The sequence below is a fragment of the Haliaeetus albicilla genome, unplaced genomic scaffold (genome assembly GCF_947461875.1).
Source record: "Haliaeetus albicilla unplaced genomic scaffold, bHalAlb1.1 scaffold_34, whole genome shotgun sequence".
Classification (NCBI taxonomy): domain Eukaryota; kingdom Metazoa; phylum Chordata; class Aves; order Accipitriformes; family Accipitridae; genus Haliaeetus; species Haliaeetus albicilla.
Genome location: NW_027212433.1, coordinates 1,183,108 through 1,208,111, shown reverse-complemented (window position 1 = coordinate 1,208,111; position 25,004 = coordinate 1,183,108). Strand labels below are relative to the sequence as shown.

General features: G+C 53.0%; 1 long non-coding RNA gene across 1 annotated transcript in view; it reads right to left on the bottom strand.

Moving 5' to 3' along the window:
- Nucleotides 1-24,641, bottom strand: part of LOC138684083 (uncharacterized) — a 182,617-nt gene extending 157,976 nt beyond the window's left edge. Inside the window, exon 1 of the long non-coding RNA XR_011323531.1 lies at nucleotides 24,570-24,641. This is a non-coding gene — a long non-coding RNA (uncharacterized lncRNA). The remainder of the gene's footprint in view (nucleotides 1-24,569) is intronic.
- Between the last annotated feature and the right edge of the window lie 363 nt (nucleotides 24,642-25,004).

The window sequence follows — 25,004 nt, the reverse complement described above, 5'->3', positions numbered from 1 at the left end:
GCAGGCGCAGAGCTCCTTGCCAATGCCACCCAGCAAGCGCAGGGCTCTTGCGGCCAACGTGGGGGTGTGAGGGGGGGGCGGGGATTAGACAGGGGTGAGACGGATGGAGATGGGGGGAGTGGGGGGTGGGAGAGGAGGGGGGGTACTTGTTGAAGGGGGGGCCGGGGAGGGGGGTAGGGAGGGGTTAGACCAACTTGGATGGGACCTTTCCTCTTGTCTTTTCAATTAAAAGCTCCTTCTCCAGAACCGCTCCGTGCCTGTGTGGGAGGGGGAGGGAGAGCAGGGGGCACCAAGAAACAGCACCCAAGAGGTGCAAAAGCCCCGCTGAGCCCCAGATCCGAGCCGGGGAAAGCCCCGAGGGGAACCGAGCCACCCCCAGGGCCGAGTCACCACCAGCGGGGCAGGCAACGGTGGGGCGGGACGCGGACGACTCCCCTCTCCCCTTCCCCAGGGGGAGCAGCCCTTTGGTGGGGAAGCCAGGACAGACAGCTCCCTGCAGGACTCACGGACACGGCCCCACGCAGAAAGCAGCACAGAGCCCCTGCGACAAGGACAGACCTCGGGGGCCGGGGGGGACACGGGCACACACGACAGCAAGGGCTGCAAGGCCTTCGTCTTGAACACCACCAGCGTCCCCTCCAGCGGGGACAGGGCTCGGTGCAAAGCCCTTCAAAGCCTCAAGACCATCACGGCCTTCCTCGGGTCCCACTGACCTCAGCCCCGGAGAGCCCAGCGCTGCCTCACTGACACAGCAAAATAACCCCAAATCACCCCAAGAATGGCGAGGGAGGGAGCTGCAGGCCACGCAGGGACCCTCCTCCCCTTGTCTGGCTGCACCTTGGGCAGCTGCAAGACCATGAAGGGGAGAGAAAAAATCAGAAGGAAAAAAAAAAAAAAAAAAAAATCACTGCACCGGCCAGAAAGTGCCTGGAAACTTCATCCCTCTTTATTGCCCATTTCCCATGCGAGCTCCACAACCTGGGAGCAACGCAGCCAACGGCACCTTCGAGAACCAGACTCACAGCCTGCTGCAGCTGACCCTGCTCGCGCAGCTGAGGTGGGCTGGATGATCTCTAGAGGTCCCTTTCAGCATCCATTCTGTGCTGCTGTGACTCTGTCTCCGCCGTGGTTTAACCCAAGCCAGCAACTAAGCACCACGCAGCCGCTCACTCACTCCCCCCCATCCAGTGGGATGGGGGAGAAAATCTGGAAAAAGAAGTAAAACTCGTGGGTTGAGATAAGAATGGTTTAATAGAACAGAAAAGGAGAAACTAATAATGATAACACTAATGAAATGACAACAGCAATAATAAAAGGATTGGAATGTACAAATGATGCGCAGTGCAATCGCTCACCACCTGCCGATCGACACCCAGCTAGTCCCTGAGCAGCGATTCCCCCCCCACACTCCTCAGTTCCTATACTAGATGGAACGTCGCATACTATGGAATACCCTGTTGGCCAGTTTGAGTCAGGTGCCCTGGCTGTGTCCTGTGCCAACTTCTTGTGCCCCTCCAGCTTTCTCGCTGGCTGGGCATGAGAAGCTGAAAAATCCTTGACTTTAGTCTAAACGCTACTTAGCAACAACTGCAAACATCAGTGTTATCAAGGTTCTTTGCATACTGAACTCAAAACATAGCACTGTACCAGATACTAGGAAGACACTTAACTCTATCCCAGCTGAAACCAGGACACTTTGAACCACTTAACATTCCATGAGAAATACCCCAAGAGCTCAAGAAGAAAGAGCAGAAAGACAGGAGACAGGTGAAAGCCTAGAGCACCAGCTAGACGGAATGAAAGACCCTCTTCCTTCTCTGAAGCTTCAGCAAGGCTTCCTTCACCTGCTTGTTCCTCCGACTGTAAATGACGGGGTTCAAACTGGGGCTGACGAGACTGCAGAAAAGGGAAAGAACTTTCTCCCTCCCAGAGGAGTTACCGCTCCCGGGCCCCGCGTACATGAAGATGGCGTTTCCATAAAAGACACCCACCACGGTCGGGTGGGAGCCACACGTGGACAAGGTTTCGTGCCATCCTGGCACAGAGCGGATGCGCAGATCGGTGGCCGGGGTGTCCAGGGAGGAAATCAGGATTAAGGCTAAAGGCAAGAGGAAGAAGCACACACAAATAGCAAAGATCAGGACTTTATTGGCAGGAGCGGCAGTGCAGGCCAGCTTTAAGACAGCAAGAACTTCACAGGAGAAGTGGACAACCTCGCAGGGGCCGCAGAAAGGCAGGTGTAAAGCCAGAGAGGCTTGCAGTGTACCAAATACGGACGCCAAAGCCCACAAAACCGTGGCAAGGCTGAGGCGCAGCCTCCAGATCATGATGAGGGCATAGCGCGGGGGGCGGCAGATTGCCACGTAGCGAACATGAGACATCACGGCCAGCAGCACGCACGCTGTAAGTGCAAAGATTAAATAAAGATGGATCTGTGCCCCACACCCAGCAACGGAGAGGGTTCTGCCTTGTCCAAGGAGGCTCCTTAGCATACGGGGGACATTGCTGGAGGCGTAGCAGATGTCCCCGATGGAGAGGTGGCAGAGGAAGAAGTACATGGGGCTGTGGAGGCAGTAGTCCAGGCAGATAAGCAGAAAGACAAGTGCGTTTCCCATCAGAGTGGCAGAGCAGAGGGCAGAGAAAAGGCCAAAGAGGCAGCGCTGCAGGGCTGGGGTGCTGCAGAACCCCAGGAGGACGAATTCTGTGACAGTCGTTTCATTCTGCACGCTGTGCTGGAGGTGAGGCAGCACAAACTGCGACCACGGAGTTCTGGAAGCGAAGGAGCAAGGAAAAGGAAACAAAAAGGAGAGTTTTCCTAAGAATGTTGTGTCCTTCTTTACTCTTTACGCTGCAGCTCCCTTCTCCCTGTTTTTCCCTCTGACTCCAGTGAAAGGTGCGTACTACCCTCCCCATGCTGAGCGACGCACATCTGAATTGCAAGCTCCAATCTCTCTGCAAACTTTGAGCAGTTTGACCAATCTCGCACAACTTTGCTGCCTAGCTTGCCCTTGAAGTCCTTCTTTTCCTGGGTTGGGTTTGGGTTTTTTTTGCAGGGGGTGGGGAGGGGCAGGGTGTGGTGTCGCTGTTGGAGAAGATAAGATGATGAAGATTGCAGGTGTCGATTAAGGTGAAGTCAGAACAACTTCAAAGCAGCTATTTTAAATTAAGTCCATATTAAAAGGAATGCACAGTTCACAGAATAATTCCAGTTTTACCATTAAACCAACCAGCGTTTCCAAGCCACTGCTGTGTCCTCTTTACCTTCGTGAAATGCATTCCTATTGAATCCTGCAGTTGCTTGATCCAACTCCCCTTCCCAGCAGGGAGGCTACTGCAGGCCCGGGAAGGTCAGGCAGAACGTCACCTTGGTTCCTGCTGTGCAGCTGCTCGCCGTTACCAGTTTCGCAGGGTGCTGGTCAAGGTCCCTGGGCATCCCCTGGCACTTGTCTCCACGCGGCTCTCTGGTCTCCAAGATCTTCCGCCACTTCCAGGATATTTCCTCCAGCCAGGATCTTCACCTTTTCCTTCCTGGGTCCCTTTCTTCTCTTCAAGATCCCTTCTTCTTGCTGGGAACCCTTCTTTTTGCCACCACCTCTTCTTTCTGGAACCCCACGCCCCCACTTTTCCCAATCTAAGTTGTCTATGTGAGCAGTACGAGGCCTGATCAGCCTCCGAATTAAGGCTTCTGGCTCCTAGCTCTGTATTAACTGTAGGATTCGGGACATGCCACTTTTGCTTATTCCAGGTGTTACCCAAATTTACAACCAGCCCACGCTGGCTGCGTGTAGCAAGAAGCAGGCTTCTGCTTGACAGCTCAGAATTCAGTTTCAGACATTCACACGCACAGACCTTGCCACACACGTGCACCCCGTCACGTCTTGCCTGGTAACCTTCACAGTTTGAGCCAGTTTTTTGTCTACGGCCGGGCTTCAGAGGCAGGACATGGCCACAGAAGCGCATCCCCCCCGTCAGTCTGTGAGCTGAGCAAGGGAGACTCAATACTTGTCTGGTGAGCCTCATACCCAGGCAATGTGGGCGATCCCTCTCCTGCGACAGCCCTGGCAAAAGCCACAGCAGGGTGCTCCCTTGCCTCTGCCTAGGTCACTGGGGTTCCCCTGCCTGCCATTGCTCCTTTGTCCTCCTCTGTGTTTGTGGAGATGAACCTTTAACCACACAACTTAACACCTACAACGCCGGGAAAAAGAGAGGCTGCAGAGGGTCCAGCAGGGAAGGTCGCCGATGTAAAATGCTCTTTGTGAGAGGCAGCACACCCAGCTCACCTCCTTGCTCCTGAGCTGCTCTATCGGAAGCACTGCGTGCAGGACGCTCTGCTCAACAGGCTGTGTCTGTCTCTGACTGCCTTGTCCTTGCTACAGCACCGTGTGCTGGGGGAACGCCACGGAGAGCAAGGAGGACGCTCTTTCCCCAGGAGCAACGGAGGGTGCTCAGCTGAGTGCTGCTGCAGGGGCCAAAGTGGGGCAGGCAGGCAGGCAGGGGAAGGCAGGAACGAGGGAGCTGGGAGTAACCGGCCAGTCTGGGAGATGCCCGAGAGGCTCGAGAACCCTGTAAGCACAGGACAAGCTTAGAGGAGGAGGTTCAACATGAGGCCCTGTGCTTAACCATCCCCTCCAGATCTGGACCTTCTCTGGTTCCCGAGTTACCGTGCAGTTTAACAGCCTGGTGCAGAGATCCTGACTGGGAGATCACTGTACCTCCAGGAGTTAGGGATCCACCTAACAGTTAACCTGAGCGGGTGCAGGTCTGTGCCGCGCTGTACCTACAGCGTGGCCTTCAGGCTGTGTCCCTACACATGTCCCTTGGCCGCAGGATAAACGGAGCTCGTTGACTGTAACAGAGGAGCCTCCAGGCAGCTCCTGCTTGGTACCAGCGATTACGCCACCTGCGCGGCCCTGCTGTTATCTAAAGTACAGCAAGAAGTCCGCGCGTGAACATCCTTTATGCATAGAGTTGTTTTCTTCTAAGAAAAGTTGTATAACACCGTGAATGACCAAAAGGAGGAACTTCTCCACAGGCAGGATCTGTACAGTGTGCCAAGGGAAAATCCATCTGGGGTCTGCCCAATGCTGCATGAACGCAGGGTCCCCAGCGTCTGAAGGGACCTAAGATTTACTTGCTACCTAGATGCCTCTTCTTGCTGCCTGTACGCCTTCTTCCTGGCTACCTCGCCTCCCAAGATCTTGCCCACCCCCCGCCTACTGGGGAGGGGGGGAATGTTAGAGAGACAGCCTCGATGCTGTGCCAGCACTGCTCAGCCATGGCCAAAACACTGCTGTGTTATCAACAGCTTTCTAGCTACCAGTACAGAGCACAGCACTACGAGGGCTGCTGTGGGGTAAAGGAACTCCAACTCAGCCAGACCAAATACAGAAGGAAAGTGGAGGAACAACAGAGGGGGCAGCCCAGGGACACAGAGCCCCAGGTCTCATCTGGCCGCTCCTGTGACCATACGGTGTATTCAAAATCAAATACCTGAAGTGCTCCCTTAGATGCAGTTTACAGCCCGGGGACAAGAAGGTGGCAGTTCTGCATTTTGCAGCTTCCAGGCTGATGGCAGAGCCAAAGCAAAAAAAAAAAAGAAACCAAACCAAACCAGACCAAGAGAGGTAAAACTGGAGCGCAGGGAGCAAATGCTTTTCTTTCACCTTAGGCCAACTGCTCAGACGCTCTCTATGCTGCCCTGCCACAGAGGGCATCCCTCTCGTACCAGTAAGAGACATAAGAGTGAATTAAAGCCAGGACCCCAAACCAGAACAAAAACCCGGTCGTGATGAAGAAGAAAGTGGAGAATGCATCAAATATAACAGAAAATTATTTTGGACGTTCCCAGTTTACATTTGGAAAAAAGAGAAAAAAAAAAAGAAGAGGAATTAGGTATTAAAAGAGCAGCACTGAATGATAAAGCAGTAGCAGTCCCTCTACCACTACAAACCCACACCCCCACACGCACGTACGCACGCAGACTTAACACCACCAAACTCCCATTGACTGTGACGTTCACCTCAGCTTGCTGGTCTAGAGATACTGAATGCCTGAAGCACACCAAGGATAACTGAAAACGTCTGCATGGCTTTAATGGGAATCCTCCAACTGAAACAAAGCGCTTTCTCCCTCCGTCTCCGTTGGCACATCCCCAAGTCACGCTCTCACTCCTCTCCTTCAAAGTCAAGATTCCTAAACGTGAAAAGCGGGAGTGGGGAAAGGCGAAGGGAAGAGAAAAAGAGGGAGAGCATCATCAGTGGAAGACCTGCCAGCTGCTGCTGATTCAGCCCTGTTCGGGGGACCACCCCAGCAGAGAGGAGCTGGTTTGCATGCCACGGTCCTCACTGCCTGTTCCCAGGGACAGGCCGTTTGCTCAGCCTTGCTGGCCAAAGCGTGGGAAAAGCGTAGGCGTGCGCCGTCGCTTGCAGAGGAGCACGGTCACGTTCACGTGCAATCCTTTACCTTTTTCCTCCCTGGATTCAAAGGGTTTCTGTCTTCAAAGTGAGAGCCTTCCATACGGTCGTTTGTGACATTTCATCCAGGGTAATAATCTCAGAAAGATCAGTCCTGCAATAAATATTTTACATAGCAATCCGTGATTATGGGAACTGATGCCACCAAGGGCATTAGCATCAGCAAGAGGAACAGCGGAGCCCCGAGAATCAAAGCTCCGCATAAGCGTGGGAGGTTTTGCTGGATGAGGAGTTTTGGGAGGCAAGCCGGGGAGCCGCAGAGCAACAGCTCTGTGCAAAGGCTCTTGCTGGGGTTTAGCCCCGGTCCGGGTTCCTAAGCCACTGCTGGTACAGATCACGCCTGCAACTCCGCATGTGTAAGTATGAGGATCTCCAGCTACCGTAAAGGCACTGATGATGCAAGCTTTGGGGGTCAAACGCGAGTGCTGCAGCCACTCTGCTTGGGGTCAGAGCCCTGCGATCACCTCCTGCAGCCCTGCCCCCGAATTTGATTTTCCCACCAAGCTGCCTGCTGGTTTCTGTGGGATGCCCCACAAAGAGGCAAGTGGAGAAAACTCTGCCAAACACCTTCAAGCTAATCTTGCCGGGGGTCCTGGCGCTTGGTGGGGCTTTACCTGTCACTGCCTTGCTTTGGGATATCCACGTCACTGGTCTTCCCCACGTTCAGCTGAACTGAACTTGCAGCAGCAGCAGCTTCCATCGCCCTCCTGGACTCCTGATGTTAAAAAGGGACAAATCACGTTCTCTGTCTTTGGTCAAAGTGGAGATAAGCTGAATGCCCAGCACAAACTTAGCAGTCTGCCCTCCCCTTCTGCCCCTTGGCAGCTATAGGTATTAGTGCAGCAGGGGAGAAACCGTTCACTCCAAAGATTTCAGGGCAGGGGGATTGTGTGTTCAAAACACGATTATGAGCAAATCTTGCCAGCAGCAGCAGCAGCAGCATCACCATCTAATAATAATCATCATAGTGATAATGACCTTTGTGAAAAACAACTCGTTTTAAAAATTACACCTGTATTCAACTGTTCAGCTCACTGCTACTTGAGGAAACAAAGGTTACAACGTGGGATCCAGGCTATTGGGATCTATTTCGACTGAGTGCTGATCTTCCCCCAACGTTTCCAGACAAGCTGTAAGAGAAACAGGCAATCTCACAGCCCGACGGAGATGTCCAGCCCCGAGGACCCAGCAAGCCTTACCTCTTCTTCTTCTTCTCCGGCTTCATTTCTGGCATCGTCCAACTTCTTCTTCCTTTCTGGCATAAGGTCATCCAGAAAGCCGAGCTCTCGCTTTGAGAAGCAGAAATCCATCGCTTTCCGGACAAAGACGAGAGCCAAAACCTTCACGAATAAGAGGGAAGATGCGGTGAGCTCAGAGACGATGCCACCTCTCGCTCCAACGCTGCAAACACCCCGCTGCCGAGCGGCAGCAGCTCTTACCATCATGGGAAAGATGATGGCGGCACGGGACACCTTGATGGTCCAGAGCAGGACGAGGCAGGTCAGCTGGATCACCGTGAACAAATGCACCTTTCGCAAGGGCACGTGCCGCAGGTAGATGAAATCCGGCTGGTGTTTCGCCGGCATCCAAAACAGCTTCAAGCGATCAAAGAACTGCAAAATAAAAGGGAAAGGTTGCCACCTTGGGACTGCGGCAAGTTTCTGGCCCTCTCGAGACGTGGAGGCAGTTTGCAGCATCTCGCTTGCCGTCAGAAATCCTGGATCCCACCGCGTTCCTCCTGGGAGCAGCACCCATTTTCCCTTCGCTCCATCTATCAACCGGCTTGCCCCTGAGAGATGCCCACCAAACGGCAACTATTCCATGCCATTCCATTATTAGCATTTCTTGGCCCACTGAATCCCCCAGCGAGGATTTCCACCAGTGGTAGAAACTGCCTTCCCTTTGCACTGAATTCCCCCGCTTTCACGTAACCAAACACTGACCGGCCCTAAACCCTGAAACAGAGAGCGCTGAACTTGCCTGGTCCTCCCAGCCCTATATACCTCCTGTGCCTCCACCAATCTTTTTCTTACACAAAGGAGTTTCATTGCTTGCTCTGCGAGAAGTTCTTCCCATGCCACTGCTTTTTTCCCTGCTGCTACGGAGACAAAATACCAGGGAGCCGACATGCTGCACGCTGTAAAAGAGTCCATACCTGAATTCCTCTGAGCGACGACACACCCATGTAGAGAAAGACGCCATAAAGCACAGGCATTGGTATAACCTGGGGGGAAAAAGAAAAAAAAAGAAAAGAATGCAATCGTTTCTTTTTCTATATTGCATTTTCAGTATTACCACCCTCTTCCACAGGCACTGCCTAAAATTGCTTGAAGCTTTCCAGCTTCCGTTCAGGCTTAGAGATGGGTCAGATTTTAACCATTAAAGATTTTGTGCGCACGAGTGAGCTAAGGCTCTGCTTTAGGCTGAACTTGGGAGTTACCTCTCCTCAGAATAATCCTATTTTCCAGAAAGGTTGGAGGAAAATAGGCGATTTCACCCGTGCTACCCTATGCCGCATTCTGTGGCGGTAGAAAAACACTTCTGCCTATTCTTGGGGCAACAGGCAAAGGCCACAGGCCTCCTTTTAGCCTAGAGACGAGATTACTTTGTGGGAGGAACGTGCAAGGAAGCCCACGGGGATGACCTCAGTGTGTTTAGCTCCTGGGAACGGCTGCTCCGGGGCGTTTGGGGAGCAAATTGCAGCCAGTAAAGGGCTGCCTGTTTGAAAGAGAGCAGATGTGCTGGTCTGAATATGCTCAACTGTAACCCATAAACATGGGCGGGCCTGAAAGGCACCCGAAAATTCAAGCAGTTGCGTTGCTCGCTCGCCTCGAGCACACCAAACGGGGGCCTGAAGGGCTGCAAAGCCTAACGGAGGCTGGTTCCCACCGTGGGTCAAGCCCCAAGGGTTGGGATCACCTCCTCCTCCTCCGCTCCACAACTAACTACTCAGGCCTGCAGAGAGGGGACTGTTTTTCGGTAACCTCCAACAAGCTCGCGGTTGTTGGGTGGTTTGCATTTTCCTCTCACCTTTAACACGGAAGTGAAGAAGACGGAGCAGCCCATGAGCACAAAGATCAGCAAGCCAGTGACTCTCTGCTCTCGTATCCCCAGAAACTTGGGTTGTTCTCCTGGAGCTGAGCAGTCAGACTCTACTTTGAGGCTATTCACGTGGGTGATGGACAGGACGGTCGCAGCCACAAACCAGGGCAGCCCCATCACAGAGCACACCCCGAGCATCACGGCCACCACAAAAAGGTCCAGGTGGTACCCGCATCCTTTCTGCAGGCAGGAAAACAAGAAACAGAGCATCCCATAGCACAAGAGCAAGGAGAACGTCGCAAGTCAGACTCAAACCCTGCTCGAGCACAAGTCAACTTCTTCAGAATTTAAAACAAGAAATGGAAACGAGTAAGGGTGTATGCAGGCTTTGCACAAGCACCTGGCATGAAAATCTGGCAGGAGTTCAGACACAAGGGATACGGGGAGCTTGTGCGATACATACTTCTCCAAAAAAAACCCACCCACAACCCAAAACCACCCAACCATTTTTTTCACTCACAAAGAAAATTCTACCACTTGCAAGGAAGGTGTGACTCTGAGTTATCCCTGGCAGCGCATCAAAACAATTCATTCCCCGCACCTGCTGCTGCTGCCATTTTAAAACAAAAACGCGCTTCTGTATTGCTCCAAGATTAATTTGCTCCTCCAAAAGGTTGCTCATCTGAACTGCCCTGTCACTTGCTCCCTGCATCATCGTTAATCCAGGAGAGCATCCTGCCACGCAGCCTGACCTTGTCCCAAACCAATGCCTTCAGAAAGCATCGGGAATAAGAGCTTCTCCCCAGACCTGCAGCCCAGAAGGGGCTGGGGCTGGCGTCATCTCTCACAGGCCCTTACCTTCAGCTTGTGCTCCTTCCTGTTCACAATAACGGCACTGATCTGCTGGTCCATGAATATCAAGATGGTGCAGAGCAGAGCTGGGACGAGCGCAGCCAACACCGTCCACCAAGGGTTGGGTCCTATGGGGTTGATGAACCACCCGCGGTCGTCTCTGGTAGGCTGCAACAAAGCCCACACATCAGCATCGTCTCCCAGCCCAGGCACTCCACTGGCTTTCATTTTCCCCTCCCTCCCTGTGTCAGAGCACCTCCCAGCCCTGGCTTCATGTCCCCCTCTCCCGTGGGCTTCAGCAGTGCCAGTCTCCTCTTTGCAAGCACCTCTAGATACTTCTCCTGTAGGCATCTAGTTTTGGGGCCATCTTCTCCTTTCCAGGAGGAAGCAAGGCACTTGGAGGTGGAAGAGGAGATGGTCACACCACCAGCATCTCCTCCAGACTCAGCCCTGCCCTGCCCCGGCATCACCTTGTGGCACCCCCACCTGCCAAAACACCCCATTACCTTGAACGCATGGGGGACCTGGAGCTTCGGCGATGGGATCCCAACCACAAAGTCAAGGAGCACCATGATGACGATGGTGAGGAAAACAGCAAAGTCGCTCACTGTGGACCGTACCTGGGGCAAGGAACCAGAGGTGAAAGGGGCATGGCAAACAGGGCCGTAACGTGAGATGCAAGAGTTGCAGACATCCACAACATTAAGGCTGGTTAACCAAATCCCACCACCCCTCTGAGCACGTGCAGCCTGATCCCTTGCTTAGATACTGTTGCTGTGTTTGTCCCTGTGAGATCTGGTGTCAGACAATAAAAAAAGCTTAATTAGGCGGACAAGGGTTGGTTTAAGTCAAAACCTAAAAATAATAAAAATAACATTAAAAATAAGAAAACAGATGCCTGCCACTACAGCTACACTCACAGCTACAATGGCAACAAGGCACTGAGGCATCCTTTAGTCCTCAAAAGGAAGCTCCTCATTTGACTCTACTTTCCGCTCGAGCACATAATGCACAGAAGGTAAGGAAAAAAAACCCCAAACCCCAAAACTTTGGGAAACCTGACTTCCTACTACCTGAGGAGGAAAAAAAAAAAATTAAAAAAATCAAACCCCAAAAATGTTCAGTCTGGGGCAGGTCATGAGGCAGGTGGGAAATGCTACGATGATTTTGCACTCATGGAAATGAGTGCGGGACATCCAAGCTCTTGGAGAGCTTGGCCTGCAAAGGCCAACGTTTCCCAGCTTGACCAAGGCGGGGCAAATACTGCTTAGTGCTCCAGGAAAGCCATTTTGGGAAACGAGTGTGGAGATGGACGCTGGCCACCATCTTCTGCTTACTCTGGTTGGAAAGTAGTGGCTGGTTTTAAACTTCTTCAAGAAGCTTGACAGGGCAAAGGTGGCGAAGAAGAGGATGCAGCACCAGAGGAACACGTCAGGCGTGTAGGGGCCGTCGCGTCCACAGGCAGGTCCTTGAAACTCCCCACGCAAATACCGACATTCCTGGAGAAACAGAGCGTCAGGACACAAAGGCAGTGCACGTGCGGCAGGGAAACCTCGCATAGCTAGGGGGTTTTGAGGATCTTGGTCCAAGATCCACGACCCTGTAACTGCTCCTGCCAATGATATTTAATTTATTATATGAGCTCCTGCTCATTATATTTAATGAGCAGCAGCAGCAGCTGAACAAGTGACACATCGAACTACAGAGCGGAGAAATGAGATGTGAGGGGACACCATACCACACACCCTCGGCACGTCCTCTGCCTGCCATTTGAGCAATCGTGGCTAGAGAAGACACCAGAGGGAAGAGGAAACACTGGAAACTCTTGGGGATAGAGAGAGAGGGAAGAGGGAAGGAGGGCTAAAGACAACCATGGTAGGAAAGGAGGAGAAGAGACAAATCGTCCCGTCCCAGGGGAGGGCTCGCAGAACCTGGCCAAGAGGGCATGAAGGCCACCATAAGAGCCTGCCGCCCTAGGCCCGGGCTCTGCTTCCAGCAACAACAGCCTGAGAGGCTGCTCAGACATGCAAATTTATGCATGTACCTACAGACAGCACTGAACGAGAAAGCAAGGCCTGGAGTTACTAGGAACCCATTAAGGAGACCAATTACTATCTTTCAAGCATGAACTTAAGTCCTACAACTTCTACAATAATCAAACCACCCACTACTTAACCTTCCTCCCAGTCAGAAATACTGTCCTGCAACAGGCCTGAGGGGGACGCTTGCTACCCACAACGTTGGGGACCAGGTAGACTGGGACAAGGTGGACTCTCCTCCCCAGGACCAAGCGGGTTAAAACCACACGCTAGATTTAAGCAAGGACTTTTCCGAGCAGCACTAGCACAGTTTGAAGCCCATCATTCCCTGAAGGGCTCTGACTTCTGCACCATGCAAATGCCCCTGGACCCCATGGCCGCGGCGCGAGGAAGCAGTGGCTCGGGGCACTTACGGTCACCGTGAGGTTTTCCCAGGCGATGCCAGACACGTTGATCTTGTTGCTCGCCCAGAAACGCAGCGTTTCGTTGCTGGGATGGGTCGGTGCCTCACACTTACAGCTGGCAGGAGAGAAGCCAAGACAGGGGTAAGGGAAAGGCGATGGAGGTGCAGCCCGGAGCTCCTGCCAAGGGGCAGCAGCTTTCTCAGGGGGAAAGAAACCCACTAGTAGCTGGTGAGGAAGTCCAGCTTGCTGTGCATGTGCACAGGGTAGGTGTCTCGCAGGTGACTCAGCTTCTCCAGAGCCTCGTAGATGAAGATGATGCAGATGAGGGAGGCAAAGGCTTCTTCCGTGAAGCGGGTGACGTAGCACACCAAACAGCTGGCGTCGGTGGCCACCAGCACTATGCACAAGAAGGCGGTCCACAGCCCAATGCACGCCCGCAGAGACAGATAGGAGAGCGTGTACTCCCTGGGAAAGCAAAATGAAACAAAGGCTGGAAAGGCCAGCAAGAGGCCCTGAGCCATGCCTGCCTTCGGGGAAAGCGGGGAGCAATTTTGGAGCGTGTCAAGGCTGCGGATGGGAAATGCAGTTTCCACGTACTACTACAGAGAGCCTCGGGGCTGTGGTGCAGGGGGTAGACCCACAGGAGGAGAGGCCAATTATTTAGTTACCACTGTTTAACAAGGATCTTGTGTTAACACCTTGGAGGCTGCTTGAGGTCAGGTCCCTCTTGGGCCAGGTGGTGTTCTCCCACATCACCCTGACGCCCTAACACTGAAACCAGCTGGGTTTGCACCCAGTCACCTGCTGCCAGCAAGCTGGGGCTTAATAATAAACCTTATGGCAACAAGGGTGGTTTATCTCCCACCAAAGCCATCGCAACAAAAGGACTGTCACTAAAATCTAGCAACTACCCCTAAGAAAAAGAAAAGAAAAGCATCTTTTCTCCATCACTGCCCCCTTCTGAAGGCTCTCGCAGCACCCAGCTGCGGCAGCCAGCCTTACTTGCAGAACTTGTAGAGGATCTTCTCAAACACGAGGACGGGTCCGGTGCTGCCGAGGATGGTGAGAGGTTGGCCGGCAAAGAGGCAATACACCACGCCGGCCATGGACGCGCCCAGCAGCGACTCCATGGCACTCTGTCCGGGGAAGAGAGGCAGCCGTGAGTAAATAAAGCGTTAGGGAGAAACAAAAACCAAAGCCAATTCACTGCAGCAAGGACTTTGGCCTGAGTTTGATCCTCCCCCATGCCCCCCAACAGAGAGAGGTGCTCACTATGTGGCCATTGGTCGCCTCCCCCAGCAGTCCCCCAAAGGTGATGACAGGGGACATGCAGGCACAGTAGAGGAAGAGGAAGGACGCCAGGCACTGCAGGCTCAGACCATCCCGGAAGTCGCTCCAGAACCACGGGGCTTTCCGCTTCACGTCCAGGCTCAAACCTCCAAAGAGCCTGCAGGAAGGAAAAAGAAGAGAGTCTGTTCTCTTGGAGGAACACGCTGACTTTGCTTTGCTGCAGAAGGGCAATCACAAGCACAGAGTAACTTTCGTGGCTAAAAAGAAGCACCCTCCTTCATCCCAAATCAAGGAAACCTGCATGCAATGGTGATGGCTGGGGCTGAGCCCAGCCGCCCAGATCTCCCCCCTGCCCAGCCCAGGGGACCAAGCTGGCAATGTGGAGCCCCTTCACTGAACCAGCTAACCCCAAAGACCTGCTAGAAGGGAAGGTGCCTGCTCAGATTTGAGAGGCAAACAGAAAAAAAACCCCAAACTGTTAAAGCTCCCACCTTCCCGTCCGCTGCAGTTCAGGGCCACTGTGTTTCTCCAGCGTGCTGTGAGAAGCACTGTCATCAAGAGCTCCTGGCATCTTCCTTTTTTCCTGTTAAAATGGAAGTAAGATAAAGCTATGGACTTGTAACCGCTGGCTTGTTTTGCGTCTGGTCTGGCTCTGTGACTGTGTCAGAGTGGGACCTTGTGAATTTGGGCCCCTGAACAGCATCCCCAGCCGTCCTGCCCGTCCCCCTCGCGCCTCCCACCTGCGAAGGGACGTTTTTCGGGGGCTCGATTCGGATCGATGGATCCCACTCTCCTGGCGGCAAGACCGTGACCTGATCCAGAAACTCGTCGATGCCAGCCACGAGGTCAGCCCCGTTCTTGGCTTTATAGGCAACGTCACGGAAAACCTGCCAATAGAAGACAACCTGGTGAGAGGACAACCCAGCTCGCATGTCCTAACCAGTGCAATAAGCTCTTGGCTAAACGCAAGGCTTTCTCCCCAAAATTTCCTGCTGGAAAGGGCAGGAAATATGCCCCCAAAAGGAAAAATCTGTGCATCGGGGCATTTGTAATCATCTCCCCCACGAGGCCCCCGTCCCCCATGGCACACCATACCCTTCTGCTTAAAGAGCAAGAGAAGTTTTACTGGCCCTGGCAATGCCACCACTGGGGACAGCGTGCTGGGGAACCCGGCGAGAAGGATGAGGTGCAGGATGCACCCCGGGTGGGATTTCAGCCTCCAGGATGTGGGGTGATGCAAAGCTGCGTGTTTGCTTTGGGGTGAGAAAGAGGGCTGGGCTATTTGGAGAGCTGCGGGCAGCTGGGACAGCAAATCCTCTTCCTCACTACTTCAGAGACAGGGAGAGCTGAAGAAAGGCAAAAATGACCCGGAGCTATCTCATCTTGTCGCACCTCATCCGTCATGATAGTGGCCATGGACCTGCCGATCTCATGGTACTGATGGGCTTTTCCTTCTGGTCCAAGCAAAACAAACAGGAACCTGGGCAAGAAAAACAAAATGAGAGAGAGAAGAAGGTGTCCTTGCTCCAAGAGCACCCAAGGAAAGCCCTGGCAGCTCCCAGCCCAGAGCGTGGCTCAAGACGGGACACGTAGGCTCAGCGACGCCGCGATGAATTTGAAATTCTTCAAAACCGACGGCAAATTTAATTTGGGGGCCAACTTTCATTACAATTGGCCAATGGGTTTAAAAGCTACAGCAGGGAATGGAGAAACGAAGGCGAGGAGATGTGGGTGGGGGAAACGTGCTTGCTCCCCCTCCCACTAGCCTTGTTCCCTTGGGACACCAAACTGATGCCTGCAACTTGATGTTTGGTTGGGTGTCTTTTTTACGGAAAAAATTTGCGCTTCTCATTCGCACCTTGTTGGGATGGGAACTTCCGTCATGCCTGAGAGGAGGACAGCCGGGCTCAGGCGGACAAATGCCACGATGGGCTGGTGAAGGAAATCCAGCTCTCCTACGAGCACGTTGGATGCTTCAGCCCCGGTGGGGATTTTCTTCATGAAGTGCAGCTCCGCCTGGGCACGACAAGCGATTTTCAGGCAATTACCCCAAAAGCAAAGCCCACAGCACTCTGCAGCACACTCTGCAGCCAAGTTTGCAAGAGCAAATCTGGCCCTAAAGGCGTAAGAAAGCTACGAGTGTCTCACCTTGCTTAAATCCATTGCTCCGCTCTCAGGGTTCACCCCATCTTTAGCTTCCGCAGCGGTGGGAGAAGGACAAGGGGTGATTGTTTGGGCTGGTAGGAAAAAGAAAGACACTCAGAAAGATGGACAAGGAGCAACTGGGACGCTTCTCCTTTGCCCGGACAAGTCTAATGGGGCCACAGCCCTGCAGAAACCCTCACCTGGCTTGTAGAGGAGGTGCAGGTCTGACTGCCTCTTGCTCACATCAGCAAACGAGCAGACAGCGGGGAGAAGGGTGGTTGTCTTCTCGTTCTGATGGTGGTGCTTCCTCAAAAGGACTTCTCGAACTCGCGCCCGCGTGTGCTCGTCAAACTCCGTGGACTGTTCTTGCTGGGCCAGGATCATATCTGAGGATGGCAAAGGGAAACAAAGCCATCAGAGCAGAAACCCCAACAAGTCCCGACCCCCAAAGCCCCCAGGGAAGGCTGTGCCACACAGGCTGTACCCTAATGCCGGCTCAGCCTTGCATAGCAAGGCTTTTTAATAATGTTCAGCCTTTGCAGCGAAAACGAGAATTTTCTTTTGCTAAGAAACATCACCCAAGTGCTTATTCATCATTCCGCTAAGATAAATATTTCCCATTCTAAATAACGCAATTTTCTTGCCCGACCTGGCCTTTCTGACTCTACACGTTTACCCAAATTATAAGCAATCTATAGCACAGACGTTCCCAGAGTTTCCCGTGCTGATCGAGTGCAATTTGCCGAGCCCAGGGAGAAACGTGCTAAGAACGGCTCCGACTTCTCCAGCCCTTGAAAGGGCTGAATGGAGACCTGCCGCCAGTCAAAGATAACTTCTCCAAAGCGGCTTTTGCAATTAACTTCAAGTATCTTCCCCACAGAAATACACTGCTTGGTCATCGCCAGATAAACTCTGCCTTAAAACTCTTAAAAGCTGGATGTTAAGGCAAAAGTAAAAAAAAGAATGCGAGGAAACAGCTTGTAAGAAATAGTTCCTTTAAGGAGGTTCAGCTCTTACGCAGACTCCGTATTTCTAAGAGCAGCCTGCTAAGCCCTGACACACGCTCCTTTTTGGCTGCAGAATATTCTCTAGTGGCTTCTCCAACCCCACAGACTGCTTTCAAAAGGACCCCGTATTGGAATAAAAAAACGGTGCGATGTTGCACGCCCAGTCTACATCCAAAAACAGCTCATGAGAAAAACACAGTGGCACTTCTGGAAAAGGACGTGCCATTGGGGCAGGGTTTGATTTGGGAGTGAAGAGCACCGTGGCGAGCTGAGCTCGGCTGTTCCCGGAGGGATGCAGCGCCCACGGTACCTGCAATCTCTTCGATGCTGTTGGCACAAATGTCCAGCAGCACCGACCCCTTGCTGATGCAGCTCCTCAGCTCGGAGAGGCTGTGCAAGGACAGCGTGCCAACGTAGGGCTTGCTCCAGCGCTCGCCGCCGTCTTCCACGTCCTCCTCAAACTTCAGCCACCTGCGGACATCGGGTGCGATCAGCCCCATTGCAAGAAAACAGCCCCAGCTCTGCAACCCCTTTGACAGAGCCACGGGGTGGCAAGAGGACAAGGCTCCTCGTGCCGCCACCTGCAGCTGCAAAAGCTTCGCGTCCTGGAGAGGAGAAAGCAGAGCCCACGGGCGCTGCCGGTGCGGGGACTCCTCTCCCACCGCAGCCAAGCAGCGGGGATTTACCTTGCCGTTTCCTTCCACTCGGCATCTCGGCCCTCTTTTACGCAGATCTCATCCAGCTCGGAGAACAAGTGGTGAGGGACGTGCTGCTCGTCCTCCTTGGTCCTGAGAATGAACTGCACCCGCTGGGACGGGGAGCCTGGGGGCAGAAGGCAAAGACCCATCCCGTTACCGCGCCTGAACACAGCTCGTCACGCTCACGTGCAAAGTGGCCATCAGCACCAGTGCAGCCATAAACACTGGGCTGGCCCCTCTCCCCTGCGTCTGTCTGGGCTTGCACAGAGCCGTGGAGAAGGAGAAGCATCTAGTCCACCTCTGCATAAGGATGGGCTGCTTTCCTTCCCCACATTGCCATTTTTAAAGCCAGGATCCCTCTAAGGAAGACGAGCCTAAACCCATTAGGCATTTAACTGCATTAAAAAAAAAAAAAAAAAAAAAAAAAAAAAGTAAAACTTAGGAAAAAGAGGGCGTTGCGCAATAAGGCCACTACTTTCCCTCGGAAGAACAGCAACTCACTCAAACTAGCCACGGGGACCTGCTTGCAGAAGGCCCCAGCGCCCACGCTGCCCCCAGGAGTTTAGCGAATGCCGCGGTGGGACTTACAGTGGTAGCCCTGCTCCGTCGGGGCAGAGTCCTTCTCCCGTTCCCCTTCCCGATGCTTCTGGCTGTGGCGTCGGTGATGCCGGTGGCTCTGCCTAACCAGTGGCATCCGCGCGCCCACGTACAGGGTCCGGTGGCCTGCGAAAAAGCAGCGTTTTTTGCAGCACTCTCGGCATTGCGGCAATGGTTGAGGTGGCCGGTGCCTTGCTAAGCCACGGTTAAATCCCAGGAGCAACGCCAGCTTCCCTTAATGTTATTTTCACTGGACCTCCTTTTTTCCAAGCCTATTTTACTCGAGCTTTGCAACAGCACAGCAACAACAAGTGTTGGCTCCGGGTCATCTAAAAGTGCCCCCAGAGTATCGGACCTCTTCTCAAATTCCAGCTTCGGCTGGACAACGCTCAGACTTGCTCATTAAGCAGCAACACAAGCTAATTCTTTTCAAAATCGCTGTACGGCACGAGGCGACAAGAGACGATCAAATCAGTCCCATCGTAATGAACTCCAGGACAAAAAAAGAAAATCACAGCCCCGCGTCTGCAGCCCTGAAATGATTCTCCTGACATGATTCTCCCGACCTCTCCAAGCCAGGAGCAGCCTCTGCGAGAAAAAAAGCCGTGAATTATCGAGCCCCATGGCTACAACTCACACCGTGGCCTCCCGGGGGGCTTCTTCCCTCCGTTTAAAAAGCCGTAATAGTAAAAAACGTGACAATAACTGTGCTGCTTTATTGAGAAGCGCGGCACGTTTTGCTGCACATGATGTGACACCCAACAAGGCACACAGGAGAGACTTTGTGCAATGGGAAAACGCACTGGGCTGGTGGCTCCTCTACCAGGATCTCAGCAGAGACTCACCTTCCAACTCCTCCTTCTCATAGCAAACACTGACAGCGTTGCTCCTTCTTCCCCGGTCAATCACTGCCTCCTCGTCATGTCTCTGTTTAGCAACGACAAGAAGGGAAAAGTTGGGGCTGGGGGTGGAGAGCTCCCTTACGTCCTCCCAGCCATCATCCACCCCTGCGTCCACGCGAGTCCACGAGCCATCACGCCTCTGCGTGCCTCCTCCTCCTTCAGGCACAGCCCTAAAACCACGGACTTGTAGGAGGTTTTTCTTCCCATACGCAAATAAAACAGCCCATAACATCACCTGTACTGTATACCACGAGAGTCTGGACGTATTTAATACAGCAGGAGAGGGATGAGTGTTTCAGACCAAACAAACCCACCTCCTGCTTTGATCTTGAGGTTCCTGTCTAAAAAAGTGATTTCCAAACTGGAAAAAAAAAACCCAACCCACAAAACTGCACTTTTGAGCCCCAGCCGTGCTACCTGTAACTCTTCCAGAAGTGTCATTTTGTAACCCCCGTTGGGGTTCATCCTCACGTCAGTCACTGGGTTTTGGGGACAACTGAACCTCCAGGTCAGTCAGGGGGCCCGATTCCCCAGGGACTGATGGAGTAGCCCTCACGGGAGGAGCTAAGTGGCACCCAGTGCGCACCAACTCCAGAGACACAATAGGGACCATTATGAAATCACAAGCTATGATGCGGATCCAGGCAGCTACTTAAAGCCACGCACCCCTAGACCCTTCCCGCTTGGAAAACTTAGTGCCTGGGGAGAAGCCAGCTCTGCTTTGAGCAAAAACTCTCCAGAACAGAGAAACTTCCTGCATGAGAGGTATCAGGCTCAAAAGTGTGCAGAAGGAAAACCCTTCACAGGCTCGTTCGCCCTCCTGAGAAGCAAAGCCCATTAGCAGCAGCATGTTTTCTCTCTTTTTCTTTCTAACAGTAGAGCTGAAGCTCTAGCATCCTGAGGATAACAGGAGGTACAAATACGGTAGGGAAAAAGAATATCTTACTGGATCAATGGGTAGATTCAGAAAAAAACCCTGCTACACAGTAGTTTATCCTGACTGCTAGCTAGAACCGAGAAGACTGCTTTCTCCACCTGGTTCCGGTGGAACATACTACCCGTCTAGGACGGCTGCATCTGAGGAACAAGAATTAGTTATCTGCAATACAAGGAATAACAATGAGTCATTCTGTGTCATGATATTCATCAGACTGCACAGAGAAACAAGAGACAAATGCACTTGAATAACCATGTCTTGTGTTACGTTTTAACCACTTAACATTCCATGAGAAATACCCCAAGAGCTCAAGAAGAAAGAGCAGAAAGACAGGAGACAGGTGAAAGCCTAGAGCACCAGCTAGACGGAATGAAAGACCCTCTTCCTTCTCTGAAGCTTCAGCAAGGCTTCCTTCACCTGCTTGTTCCTCCGACTGTAAATGACGGGGTTCAAACTGGGGCTGACGAGACTGCAGAAAAGGGAAAGAACTTTCTCCCTCCCAGAGGAGTTACCGCTCCCGGGCCCCGCGTACATGAAGATGGCGTTTCCATAAAAGACACCCACCACGGTCGGGTGGGAGCCACACGTGGACAAGGTTTCGTGCCATCCTGGCACAGAGCGGATGCGCAGATCGGTGGCCGGGGTGTCCAGGGAGGAAATCAGGATTAAGGCTAAAGGCAAGAGGAAGAAGCACACACAAATAGCAAAGATCAGGACTTTATTGGCAGGAGCGGCAGTGCAGGCCAGCTTTAAGACAGCAAGAACTTCACAGGAGAAGTGGACAACCTCGCAGGGGCCGCAGAAAGGCAGGTGTAAAGCCAGAGAGGCTTGCAGTGTACCAAATACGGACGCCAAAGCCCACAAAACCGTGGCAAGGCTGAGGCGCAGCCTCCAGATCATGATGAGGGCATAGCGCGGGGGGCGGCAGATTGCCACGTAGCGAACATGAGACATCACGGCCAGCAGCACGCACGCTGTAAGTGCAAAGATTAAATAAAGATGGATCTGTGCCCCACACCCAGCAACGGAGAGGGTTCTGCCTTGTCCAAGGAGGCTCCTTAGCATACGGGGGACATTGCTGGAGGCGTAGCAGATGTCCCCGATGGAGAGGTGGCAGAGGAAGAAGTACATGGGGCTGTGGAGGCAGTAGTCCAGGCAGATAAGCAGAAAGACAAGTGCGTTTCCCATCAGAGTGGCAGAGCAGAGGGCAGAGAAAAGGCCAAAGAGGCAGCGCTGCAGGGCTGGGGTGCTGCAGAACCCCAGGAGGACGAATTCTGTGACAGTCGTTTCATTCTGCACGCTGTGCTGGAGGTGAGGCAGCACAAACTGCGATCACGGAGTTCTGGAAGCGAAGGAGCAAGGAAAAGGAAAGAAAAAGGAGAGTTTTCCTAAGAATGTTGTGTCCTTCTTTACTCTTTACGCTGCAGCTCCCTTCTCCCTGTTTTTCCCTCTGACTCCAGTGAAAGGTGCGTACCACCCTCCCCATGCTGAGCGACGCACATCTGAATTGCAAGCTCCAATCTCTCTGCAAACTTTGAGCAGTTTGACCAATCTCGCACAACTTTGCTGCCTAGCTTGCCCTTGAAGTCCTTCTTTTCCTGGGTTGGGTTTGGGTTTTTTTTGCAGGGGGTGGGGAGGGGCAGGGTGTGGTGTTGCTGTTGGAGAAGATAAGATGATGAAGATTGCAGGTGTCGATTAAGGTGAAGTCAGAACAACTTCAAAGCAGCTATTTTAAATTAAGTCCATATTAAAAGGAATGCACAGTTCACAGAATAATTCCAGTTTTACCATTAAACCAACCAGCGTTTCCAAGCCACTGCTGTGTCCTCTTTACCTTCGTGAAATGCATTCCTATTGAATCCTGCAGTTGCTTGATCCAACTCCCCTTCCCAGCAGGGAGGCTACTGCAGGCCCGGGAAGGTCAGGCAGAACGTCACCTTGGTTCCTGCTGTGCAGCTGCTCGCCGTTACCAGTTTCGCAGGGTGCTGGTCAAGGTCCCTGGGCATCCCCTGGCACTTGTCTCCACGCGGCTCTCTGGTCTCCAAGATCTTCCGCCACTTCCAGGATATTTCCTCCAGCCAGGATCTTCACCTTTTCCTTCCTGGGTCCCTTTCTTCTCTTCAAGATCCCTTCTTCTTGCTGGGAACCCTTCTTTTTGCCACCACCTCTTCTTTCTGGAACCCCACGCCCCCACTTTTCCCAATCTAAGTTGTCTATGTGAGCAGTACGAGGCCTGATCAGCCTCCGAATTAAGGCTTCTGGCTCCTAGCTCTGTATTAACTGTAGGATTCGGGACATGCCACTTTTGCTTATTCCAGGTGTTACCCAAATTTACAACCAGCCCACGCTGGCTGCGTGTAGCAAGAAGCAGGCTTCTGCTTGACAGCTCAGAATTCAGTTTCAGACATTCACACGCACAGACCTTGCCACACACGTGCACCCCGTCACGTCTTGCCTGGTAACCTTCACAGTTTGAGCCAGTTTTTTGTCTACGGCCGGGCTTCAGAGGCAGGGCATGGCCACAGAAGCGCATCCCCCCCGTCAGTCTGTGAGCTGAGCAAGGGAGACTCAATACTTGTCTGGTGAGCCTCATACCCAGGCAATGTGGGCGATCCCTCTCCTGCGACAGCCCTGGCAAAAGCCACAGCAGGGTGCTCCCTTGCCTCTGCCTAGGTCACTGGGGTTCCCCTGCCTGCCACTGCTCCTTTGTCCTCCTCTGTGTTTGTGGAGATGAACCTTTAACCACACAACCTAACACCTACAACGCCGGGAAAAAGAGAGGCTGCAGAGGGTCCAGCGGGGAAGGTCGCCGATGTACAATGCTCTTTGTGAGAGGCAGCACACCCAGCTCACCTCCTTGCTCCTGAGCTGCTCTATCGGAAGCACTGCGTGCAGGACGCTCTGCTCAACAGGCTGTGTCTGTCTCTGACTGCCTTGTCCTTGCTACAGCACCGTGTGCTGGGGGAACGCCACGGAGAGCAAGGAGGACGCTCTTTCCCCAGGAGCAACGGAGGGTGCTCAGCTGAGTGCTGCTGCAGGGGCCAAAGTGGGGCAGGCAGGCAGGCAGGGGAAGGCAGGAACGAGGGAGCTGGGAGTAACCGGCCAGTCTGGGAGATGCCCAAGAGGCTCGAGAACCCTGTAAGCACAGGACGAGCTTAGAGGAGGAGGTTCAACGTGAGGCCCTGCGCTTAACCATCCCCTCCAGATCTGGACCTTCTCTGCTTCCCGAGTTACCGTGCAGTTTAACAGCCTGGTGCAGAGATCCTGACTGGGAGATCACTGTACCTCCAGGAGTTAGGGATCCACCTAACAGTTAACCTGAGCGGGTGCAGGTCTGTGCCGCGCTGTACCTACAGCGTGGCCTTCAGGCTGTGTCCCTACACATGTCCCTTGGCCGCAGGACAAACGGAGCTCGTTGACTGTAACAGAGGAGCCTCCAGGCAGCTCCTGCTTGGTACCAGCGATTACGCCACCTGCGCGGCCCTGCCGTTATCTAAAGTACAGCAAGAAGTCCGCGCGTGAACATCCTTTACGCATAGAGTTGTTTTCTTCTAAGAAAAGTTGTATAACACCGTGAATGACCAAAAGGAGGAACTTCTCCACAGGCAGGATCTGTACAGTGTGCCAAGGGAAAATCCATCTGGGGTCTGCCCAATGCTGCATGAACGCAGGGTCCCCAGCGTCTGAAGGGACCTAAGATTTACTTGCTACCTAGATGCCTCTTCTTGCTGCCTGTACGCCTTCTTCCTGGCTACCTCGCCTCCCAAGATCTTGCCTACCCCCCGCCTACTGGGGAGGGGGGGAATGTTAGAGAGACAGCCTCGATGCTGTGCCAGCACTGCTCAGCCATGGCCAAAACACTGCTGTGTTATCAACAGCTTTCTAGCTACCAGTACAGAGCACAGCACTACGAGGGCTGCTGTGGGGTAAAGGAACTCCAACTCAGCCAGACCCAATACAGAAGGGAAGTGGAGGAACAACAGAGGGGGCAGCCCAGGGACACAGAGCCCCAGGTCTCATCTGGCCGCTCCTGTGACCATACGGTGTATTCAAAATCAAATACCTGAAGTGCTCCCTTAGATGCAGTTTACAGCCAGGGGACAAGAAAGTGGCAGTTCTGCATTTTGCAGCTTCCAGGCTGATGGCAGAGCCAAAGCAAAAAAAAAAAGAAACCAAACCAAACCAAACCAAGAGAGGTAAAACTGGAGCGCAGGGAGCAAATGCTTTTCTTTCACCTTAGGCCAACTGCTCAGACGCTCTCTATGCTGCCCTGCCACAGAGGGCATCCCTCTCGTACCAGTAAGAGACATAAGAGTGAATTAAAGCCAGGACCCCAAACCAGGACAAAAACCCGGTCGTGATGAAGAAGAAAGTGGAGAATGCATCAAATATAACAGAAAATTATTTTGGACGTTCCCAGTTTACATTTGGAAAAAAGAGAAAAAAAAAAAAGAAGAGGAATTAGGTATTAAAAGAGCAGCACTGAACGATAAAGCAGTAGCAGTCCCTCTACCACTACAAACCCACACCCCCACACGCACGTACGCACGCAGACTTAACACCACCAAACTCCCATTGACTGTGACGTTCACCTCAGCTTGCTGGTCTAGAGATACTG